The 9,947-nt window shown below is 39.9% G+C and overlaps 1 long non-coding RNA gene across 1 annotated transcript; it reads right to left on the reverse strand.

Moving 5' to 3' along the window:
* Nucleotides 1–427: 427 nt before the first annotated feature.
* Nucleotides 428–3,953, reverse strand: LOC137225784 (uncharacterized). The gene is made up of 3 exons (XR_010944026.1): nt 3,794–3,953; nt 947–1,069; nt 428–508 (listed from the first exon to the last, which is right to left on the reverse strand). It is a non-coding gene; the product is annotated as an uncharacterized lncRNA (long non-coding RNA).
* Nucleotides 3,954–9,947: the final 5,994 nt, after the last annotated feature.

Raw genomic sequence — 9,947 nt, forward strand, 5'->3', positions numbered from 1 at the left:
TCTCAGATGAATAAATATTTCTTCCTCTTGCCTAGGTAACACTTCCACCTGTATTTTCGTATCCATCATTTCCTGCTTCCTGTAGGACAGTAGTTCTCGGACTGTGCCACATGGAGCCTGCAAATACTTTTGCTGAAAACAAAAACAATTAATTGCAATATATTTTTATCAAGTCCATGACATTTCTGTACATAAAATGGTCCAGTGTTAACATCCCAGGCGATAACACACAAGCAAGATACATATACACACCTAATCTCTTAGTTATTCACACTGATAATAAGTGTTTGCATCAGGTGACTATGTTTATGTTTAACCCATTTGTCAACTTTTAAGCAGCAGCCCTATTCACTTTGATAATGCTTCTTCCAAGAAGAAGCAGTGTCTTTGTCACACGTTTTGTCTCCAAATAACTGGTTATACTTATTGAAATAGTTCTCTGTATACTGTGCTGTGGGATATTCACATGCTGCTAATTTAGAATGAATCCATTCTACCTCTGACTTTCCTGGAAAAAAATGTAAGTGGATTTCACTAACATTTCTCAACTATAGAAACTAAAAAACTGCAATTACTAAAGGAACGTCTGCTGAAATGAAAGAAGCGGGCAGATCAGACAGGCAATTTCACTGGCGGCATGCAGCCATTCAGTGTAGGGCACATAGGCCTTCAATTTCATATATACGGAGGTAAACATAATGCAAGCATTTTCACTTTTGTGTGCATATCTGCATAAAACATCCATGGCACGTGGATCATTGTATTTCCATTTCAAAGTTTGCAGTAACTTTGATAGTCTTGCTTTTACAAATAAGTACTGATGTTTATCTCAGCTGAATTCCTTAAGAAAAAGGAACTAGAAATTATATTAAAACAAAGTGGCATATCCAGCTTGCCACTGAGAAGACTTCTCATGTGTCAGAAAGAATCTATTTTCGTACTTTACCTTTTAACTATTTGTGCTGTCTTTCATCCTGAACATTCTTGATCAAGGTTTAACCCGGCACACACAGAGGAGCACATGTTACTTTTGTGATCATCTGTCTGCTGCTTTGATCTGCTTCTGGATCTAGAGGAAAAAATAATAAATAAGCAGAAATTAGTGTCCTTTTTATCACACAACTCTGACCTTGGAAGAAGATCCGAGGGCTCCTTATTTCCAATAAATCCAGTAGAGATACTCTGGCTGACAGTAAACCTATGGGTTTTGTATTAGTCAGGCTTCTCCAGAGAAACAGAACCAATAGGATATATACACACACATCTGTGTGTATATATATATATATATATATATATATATATATATATATACACGTGTATATGGAGAGAGACAGAAAAAAAAAAGAGATTTATTGATATTTATTATGAGGAATTGGCTCACATGATTATGGAGGCTGAGAAGTTCCAAGATCTGCAGTCTGCAAGCTGGAGAACCAGGAGATCTCATAGTATAGTTTCAGTCTGAGTCCAGCTTGAAGACAGTCAGGCAGTGAGAGCAAATTCTCCCTTACTCAGCCTTTTGTTCTAGTCAGGTCTTCAACGGATTAGATGAGGCCCACCCATAATGGGAACAGCAATCTGCTTAACCCAGTCTACCAATGCAAATGTCAATTGATCTAGAAACATCCTCACAAACACACCCAGAATAATGTTTAACCAGATATCTGGGTAACCTATGGCCCAGTCAAGTTAACATATAAAATTAACAATCACAGGTTTATCATCATTTTAGTTTTTGCTGGGAGGCAATGTAGCCTAATTGTTAAGAGCCTATCCTCTGAATGTAGGTTAACTGGGCCAAAAACCCACTTCTTGTGGATGGACCTAGAGTCTGTCATACAGAGTGAAATAAGTCAGAAAGAGAAAAACAAATACCGTATGCTAATACATATATATGGAATCTAAAAAAAAAAAAAAAAAGGTTCTGATGAACCTAGGGGCAGGACAGGAATAAGGACGCAGATGTAGAGAATGGACTTGAGGACACAGGGAGGGGGAAGGGTAAGCTGGGATGAAGTGAGAGAGTGGCACTGACATATAAACACTACCAAGTGTAAAAGAGATAGCTAATGGGAAGCAGCCGCATAGCACAGGGAGATCAGCTCAGTGCTTTGTGACCACCTAGAGGGGTGGGATAGGAAGTGTGGGAGGGAGACGCAAGAGGGAGGGGATATGGGGATATATATATATATATATATGTATAGCTGATTCACTTTGTTATACAGCAGAAACTAATACACCATTGTAAAGCAATTATACTCCAATAAAGATGTTAAAAAAAAAAAACACCTCTCTGATCCATCTACCTCATGGGGTTATTGTAAGCATTCAATGAAAGTGTATAAACAATAGAGGATAGTTTGCCATTATTATTGAATTATTACAGTAGTCTTTGTAGGAGTCTCCAGGGTACCTGACTTTAATCCCCTACTTTCCAAATTTTTCTCTTTTTACAGGCATAAAACTGTAAATTTGGGAGAGAAATAGAGCAAGTGTGAGTGCAGAACCTCACTGTAATTTTGAAGCTGACTGAACTTTGATAGAAGCCTCAGTCTCCAGAGGCCTGACCTAAAACACTGTGTAACTACCACACACGGAGAGCAACATGTGGCCAAGAATGCTGTCCAGAGGCTGCTGTCCTGATGGTCACTGTCATCTTAACCTCTGTTACACCGAGACTTTATGGGTCATAATTCTAGGATAGCTCTAATGGTCAGTTTGAAAGTTGATTATGAGTTATTTTGAAAGGGATTTTAGCAGTTTTAACTGCTCCAAGATCTTTTTATAAACACCATCATGTGTGAAGTAAAGTAGATGATGGGGCGTATAGTTAATATAACCAAATTCTAAAATCGACAAATGTCTTTTGTACTCCTTGAAGTAATCCAGCTTTGCAACTCTCTGTGAAGTCATGATATTGGTTACGAAAATCTTTCACCATCCGATTGTTTATTTGCCGTCAACTTTCACCAACAGGGAGAGTGGGATATCTCAACTCAGGGGAGCCAAAGTGAAGGCAATTCCAGGGCACTCTCAGATTGCCTTCTGTGTGTGAACAGGAGAGAAATCCAATAACTCAAAATTTAAAATAAAATCTAAGAATTTCATTTTTTACTGGTTAGCTTTTCTAACTGGTCAAAGTGCCAGATGCTGCCACATATTGTCCATTTTTTCTCAGTTGGACTTTGAACTCAGAAAATGGTTAGGACATAATTTTTCTTTTTCAGTGCAGTTTAATGGGTTACATTTATAGAGTTCTTTATAGTGTTCAAAGAGTCTTCTGTGTTCTTATGTATTCTCTCATTATCTTCGTAAATTTAATATACAAGGTGTGTGGGACAGGCATTATTTTCACAACTAAGAGAGGGAGGGTGAGGGTGGAGAGAGAGGTTCTTTGGGATTGAGTGACGTAGCCCTGAAGCACTAACCTGGTTCACACTCATGAAAACTCCAAAAGGAAAGGTAAGTTGGTCACTCATGCATGCTCTGCCCTGAACAATACCTGGCACACAGTAGGTGCCAAAAACTTTATGTGGGATAATCAACGAATCTGATTAGAAGAAGAACTGGGAATAGAATTTAGTTCTGCCAACTTTTATGTTGCACCTTTTATACTGGCAAGAGTCCTTCTCTGTCCTCATACTTCCCCGATTTTCCTCCGTCTATTCTTGATGCAGCTGTTGTTGGGTTTGCGGAGGCAAGGCCAGTGAGCCCTCTCCACTGAGGGGTACCGGAACCCCAGCCTCACAGTGATGGAGCACAGAAAGGAGGGGCGTCTATGGGGGACTCCTACCTGAGAGACTAAAGCTGACGCCCTCTGAGATGCCCAAGGACGTCAGAAAAGAAGGTCCGCTGGGTCCCTCTGTCCTGATGGCGCTGGTCTCACTTTGTTGCTGGTCACGGTGGTGGAGCGGGATTCTCCAGTGGAGGCCCCGCATCCCCTGGCCCGCATGTGGCCGGGCTAGGCTAGCGCTCTGAGGCTGCCACAGTCGCGGCCTCCGCCGTGCCTCGGGCTGGCTGCGGGGCACGCGCGACAGCTGCCCTCCCCTCCCGGACGCTGCCGCTGTGCCCACCCATAGGCCAGGAAGTCGGGCGGGGCTTCTACGGGGCGAAGCCAGCGAGGTGCAGGAGGCGGAGCCTGCTGGGGGCGTGGCGGCCGTGCGAGGAGTCTGCTGCCCAGGCTACGCTCAGACGGCGCGGCTGTCTGTAGGCGGTCGCGGCCACAGCAGGAGCACCTTCCGCTCTTCCTTTTCTTCTCCACCTCTCTCTTCTCTTCCACCTCTCCCTCTCTCTCCATTCCCGGCCTCCCTTTCTCTCGTTTGTTTTTTTTCTTTTCCTTTCCTTTACAGCATTTGTTCTCCAAGTCACAGATTCCAACCTATTTGCGCCCAGGTAAGATACCTGTCACTACTTCTGCTACTGTGTAGGGCGCTTTGCACATCCCTTTCCCGGGTGTCTCTTGTGCAGCAGAAGCCTCAGCTGGGAAAAGGTGGGGGAGGGGTCTCCATGCCTTGGCAACTGGCCAGGTGGACAGAGCTGTCTGGCCCCCACCTGGCAGAAGCATCAGTCTCGGCCTCTCCACGTGTCATCATAGACGTCGGTACTGGGCTCTAGAAAAAAAGGGTGCCACCTTGTTAAGGACCACTTTAAAGTGCCAGGGATTACTGTTACCTGAGGTAAGAATGTAGAGTTATGCACGGATAATGGGGGTGGGAATTCGAGATGAAGCAAACTGTGGCAGTGACCTGCTTGTTGTGGAGTGAGGGGAGCTTTGGCGCTTACAAATAATTTTCCCTGCAAGCGCTCTAGAAACAACTTGAAAGCTAGGATAGATAAATATTCAGATTTCTAAAATGCAAGAAAAATCAAGATTAATGCAAGTGGATGGTGGGGCATGAAGTAATGAGAATGGAAGAGTTTTACCCTTTTCCGAATTTTAGTCTTTTCTCCTTTATTTCTCCTCGTTTATTAAAACGATAGAAACAAATATCCATACCTTATATAATCCATTTTTTCTTTCTTCTTTTTAAAGGTTGTTTCAGAGCTGCTGTGATGGCTGACATCTTTCTCCTTTTCTTTTGTTGGGAAATTAGATAGAAATTTTGAGAAAGTGTGTATAAGAGGGCAAGAGTTTGGAGGTGTGTGTTCTGGGAAGGGAAAAAGTAAAGTGACCCAACTCAGAAAGACCATCCTTGAAAACTGAAAAATTAGTATCATTCTACCTGGTACTACCAGGCTTTAGGATTATGTCAGCAAATAAAAACCTTTCAGTTGCAACAAGCCCACAGCCAACTGCTGTGAACCCCCTTATTATAGTGCTTCCAGGATATAGACCCCAAGGTTGAGGCATACATCCGTGTATACACACAGACATATGTAATGTTACAAAACAGCAATGAACTTTTTAAAGAAAAATAATTTGAGGGTTTAGAGATCGAACTATGCATGACAATTGTAAAACAAACTGAAAGGATGTTGTGGATGTTGGTAAGAGTATGTGAAATTAATTTTAAATGATTTTAAAAAGACCAGCCAGGATTGAAAGTAGTTGCAAACTCAAATGGACAGTTGAATTTAAGTGATATTACCAGGAGTTTATTATATTTGAGAAAAAAAAACAAGCTTTCTGGTAGAAGAATCTCTTCTGCTACTAAAAATACCAATTTAAGGTTATTTTTGAATTACTTAAGGTCTCTTTTGCTTCACACACTTGATGACTTTGTCTCTCCATCCAATAAAAATAAAATTAAATTCCATTGTCATGTGAGGTAGTTCTCCTCCAAATCCACATAGGTTCTTGAGGATGAAGTGTGCAACAGAAATGGATCCAATAAGTAGGCAATTTGCCATTTCACTGCTCTTAACTCTTCTGAAAGCAGAGGGGTGAGGTTGTGTTAAAGCCTTTTCTCCATTCCAGTTCCTCCATGAGTTCCAAATCTCAAACAAGCACAGATCTGAGACTGGCTAAACAAGATTGGCACTGCAGAGTGTCCTCTGACCTCATCTAGGATCTTCCAAGGATCAGTCTATCCTGCATTACAGCATACCCGATATGGGGAAAAGCAATATCAATGTGAAAAGTCTGAACATTGGAAGGGATCTGATAGGGAATTAGATCAAGTAAAGGATATACTGATTTAAACAATTAGTCCAGGGAACTAGACTAGGCATCATAGAGATGTTTATATGATAACAAGGAAGAAGGAACTTATACGTCAGAGAGCCTCACAATGGAATGGGAAAGACACACACACACACACACACACACACACACACACACACACACACGTTATACCTGAACAGTTCTTTGTGCTTTGTTTCCCATATTTGTGAAATGGGGATGATGATAATGAAGATGATGATAATACAAGTAGTAATAAAGTAATATCTGTCACTTAGTATTTTCTATATGCCAGGCATTGTTCTCAATGCTTTACTTGTATTAAATTCATTCATATCTCACAATAGCCTTATAAGGTAGCTACTGTTTTATCATTACCCCAGTTTACAGATAACGCGTGAAGAGACTGAGTAACTTACACCCAAGATCACTCAGCTGGGAAGTGACATCATGATTAGTGGTCCACACAAATCACAGATTTTTTTTTACTTCATTTGGAAGATTCCTTTGGATCAAGTTATTATCATTGCTATGCCATTCATCTGGAATCATTCTACTACTCCTTGTGGTGCATGGTTCTGAGGTGCCACGGGGGGTGGCTAGTCCATACAGAGCTGAAAGGAAGGACCAATATGTGAAGAGTGTTAAAAATAGCGCCAGGTGTTTTAATTAAATGTGACAAGCAGTTGAGAGTCACCAAGCAAAGGTGACTATCTACATTATATTTAAAGAATCAGGTGACTGTAATAGTATAAAAACGAAGGAAAATTAAGGGAGTACAGTGAAGATAGCATATTAGTTCAGGTGTTAATAGATTAGACCTGAGAAATAAGGAGAAAAGGTCAATCCAAGATTATAATGCATAAGAATATCTATATCAAAACATGGAAGGTAAGTAAGAAGGAGGGAGCAAAAAGCAAAGCTGTCTACAAAGTTACAAGCCTTGTATGCAGGAAATTGTATGCTCGAGAAGGAAGACCTTTGGATTTAAAAGAGAGACTCACTGTGTGATAGGCAATGATATGTCCATGGGGAAGTGTCCTGTAGAAGTGTTGTCCCATTATGTAAGTACTGAAGATTGGTTTAAGTAACACATGGGGTCAGTGATCTTTAACCAAAACCAACCAAACATGTCTGTATTTGAACAATTAAGCAGAGTTAAACTAATGGCCTTTTTGAAATGATAGAAAATATACACCACGGGAAACCATGGATGGTTTCGGTTAGAGGGTGTTAGAAAGGATATATAGGATTCAGACATAAGTTAGGTGACTGGGGGAGGGTTTAAGGAAGCAGGACTTTGCTTTGGTTGAATGATGTCAGGAAGCAAAGGTAATTACCTTTGTGACTGAGGATCGTAACAGTTCTTATCTAGATGAGAAGGATGGAGCAAGACTGGAGCTTAGTTGGATTAAAAAATTCAGCATTTTCTTATAGTATGAGCCAGAATGTGAGAATAAGAGAACGTTGGTCATACTTTTAATTTGCACAGTGTTCATGCTTTTGTTGTTCTCATACTTGATTTTAGATCAGCTTTATTTTGTCTTAATCCATCTCAGTTACAAAATCGCTTTGTCCGACACTGGAGTTCTGAGAAATTGTTTGTAAGGCCAGGCTAGCTGTGAGGAAAGACCAACTCCTGGCACCACTGATTCTTAATTAGTGAGGAGCCATATGAATCATCACAAAATCAAGTAGTATTCCGTACAATTTTATTAAGTATATATTTTTGTACTTGATTTCCTCAAAGTTAGTAATCCAAATCTAAACCTAGGCATTTTGGTCGCTTTTTAAAAAATGATAGTATTTTTTTAGACCATCTCATTTTCCAAACACACTAAATAATAAAAAAGAATTACTGAATAGTTTTTGTGTTTCCAGATTTTTATGGATTCATATATTTATGATCAAGTATATATATGTTCTCTCATATAAAGAATAATTTTAATTTGCTGGGTTGCATATAGAAAATTGCATTTTTTTCTCTTAAAACTGAATCAAATTTGCACTACTTCTCATTTCATATTTCAGGGAGACTTGTTCTGGGAAGGAAGCCTGTGGTAGAGCAGGAAAAGTTTACACTCATTCCCAACAGGTGACCTTGTTACTCAAGGAATTTCTGCAATTGACAGTTTCTGTGGTAGAAATACTTTTGCCATGACCCATTCCAAGATGACAATATTTTATTAACCAGCTCACAGATTCCTAAAATTTTATCAGTCAGTCTCCTGATGCAGTATGAGTCAGCTCCAACACATCACTGTTACTTCTGACACCCTGCAGAATAATTGGAAGGGGCAGAGGCACAAATACAATAGAGGAATGTTTGCCACAGGAAAAACAAAAACAAAAAAAGTTTCAGAAGTCTCCCAGGGCCCCTATACTCTCAGTCGTAGAAATTTAGAACAAAGAGTAGAAAAACAATTCAAAACCACTGCTGGCATAAGGAGGTCCTTTGGTTTCCAGCATTGGAGGCTGACACTTCAAAGGGTGGGTCTGAGGATTGCAGTTTACAAAGAAGACAGAACCCTAGCTCTTTCCGTTCCTTCCCCACTCTTGAAGCCAGTGAAGCCTAAGCGTGGAAAGACTATCATGTGTATTGGAAATGTGGTTTCATAACTAAGATCAAAGCTTTAATTTAGGGGAAAATTAAAATTCACTCAAGCAAAGAGCCCAAGATCTAGAAGTTGTAGCGTCTGCTTAGAAGTCTCTTAATTGTGTTGAGCTCCGCTTAGCCTTTGGGTCTAAAAATAAAACAAGACTAGAGTCTCTTTTTTTAGCATTTCCTTTTAGTTTTATTTTATTTGGGTCTGTAAAGTTATCTGCACATTTAGAATTAGTAAAGGAACATTGAATTGAAAACTGTTTCTTCAGCAGAGCCAAGTTAGAAATCTTATTTTTCTCTTTGGGACAGAATGATGCATATTCACTAATCATTTTTGCTTACTTAATGATTATGTTTTGGGGTTTTTTGTTGTGTTCAGATCATGGAAATGGAAGCAAAGGAAGACATGTCCATTCTGGCCTAGAGCCACCACTGTGTGGTGACAAATAATCTGGAACCTTCTTTGTAGTAAAGCTGTGAAGAGAGATGCTTCCAAATACACTGACCAGGACATGGCCTCTCTTCAAGGAGCCTCTGGCTGAAACAGAACTTTCTTAATTTTCCTAATAGCCATTCTCCTATAGAGAAATTAAGATTATATTTCTACTTATTTTGTTTGATTTAAACACTGTTCTTTCAAAGACATTGGGTATGAGTGCCCTCTGCTGTAGAGAAGTCTAGGGAAATTGGCAGAAAAGAGCTTCAGGGGATAGAGACTTGTTTGCTGAGCGGTGATGTTGTTGGTAAATACTTAAAGCTTTGTGTCCAAAGCTATTGGTTTCTTTTATAGAAATATTCAGAAAGCATTGCCATTGTAATTTGGTAACATTTCAAGACATTTCTGGAATATACTTCCTTGTTTTCTTTTATCTAATTTTCCAAACGAACAACTTGCTACTGTCCCTTTCATTGGCACAAACTGCTAATGAACTCTACAGAGCCCCTAATCCTATGCTCGGGCTGGGAGTTCTGTGGGAGGGAGTAAACAAAATGAGAGAAAATCTGGCAAGAGAAGTGAAACAAATATGGCAACATGTTTTTAAAAAATATATTATAAAAGCCTCTGTTTTCTAAGGCAAAGCCTCACATTGTAATAGAGATTTACATAAATATTGACAACCATGGGGAAAAAGACATATAGAGGGTGCAGCACACTCTTATCAGGAAAACGTATTGATTTCTTTTACGTAGTGTTGATAGGTAGTTCCAACTACAGTGTTA

Source organism: Pseudorca crassidens, chromosome 6, assembly GCF_039906515.1.
Source record: "Pseudorca crassidens isolate mPseCra1 chromosome 6, mPseCra1.hap1, whole genome shotgun sequence".
In the NCBI taxonomy this organism is placed as follows: domain Eukaryota; kingdom Metazoa; phylum Chordata; class Mammalia; order Artiodactyla; family Delphinidae; genus Pseudorca; species Pseudorca crassidens.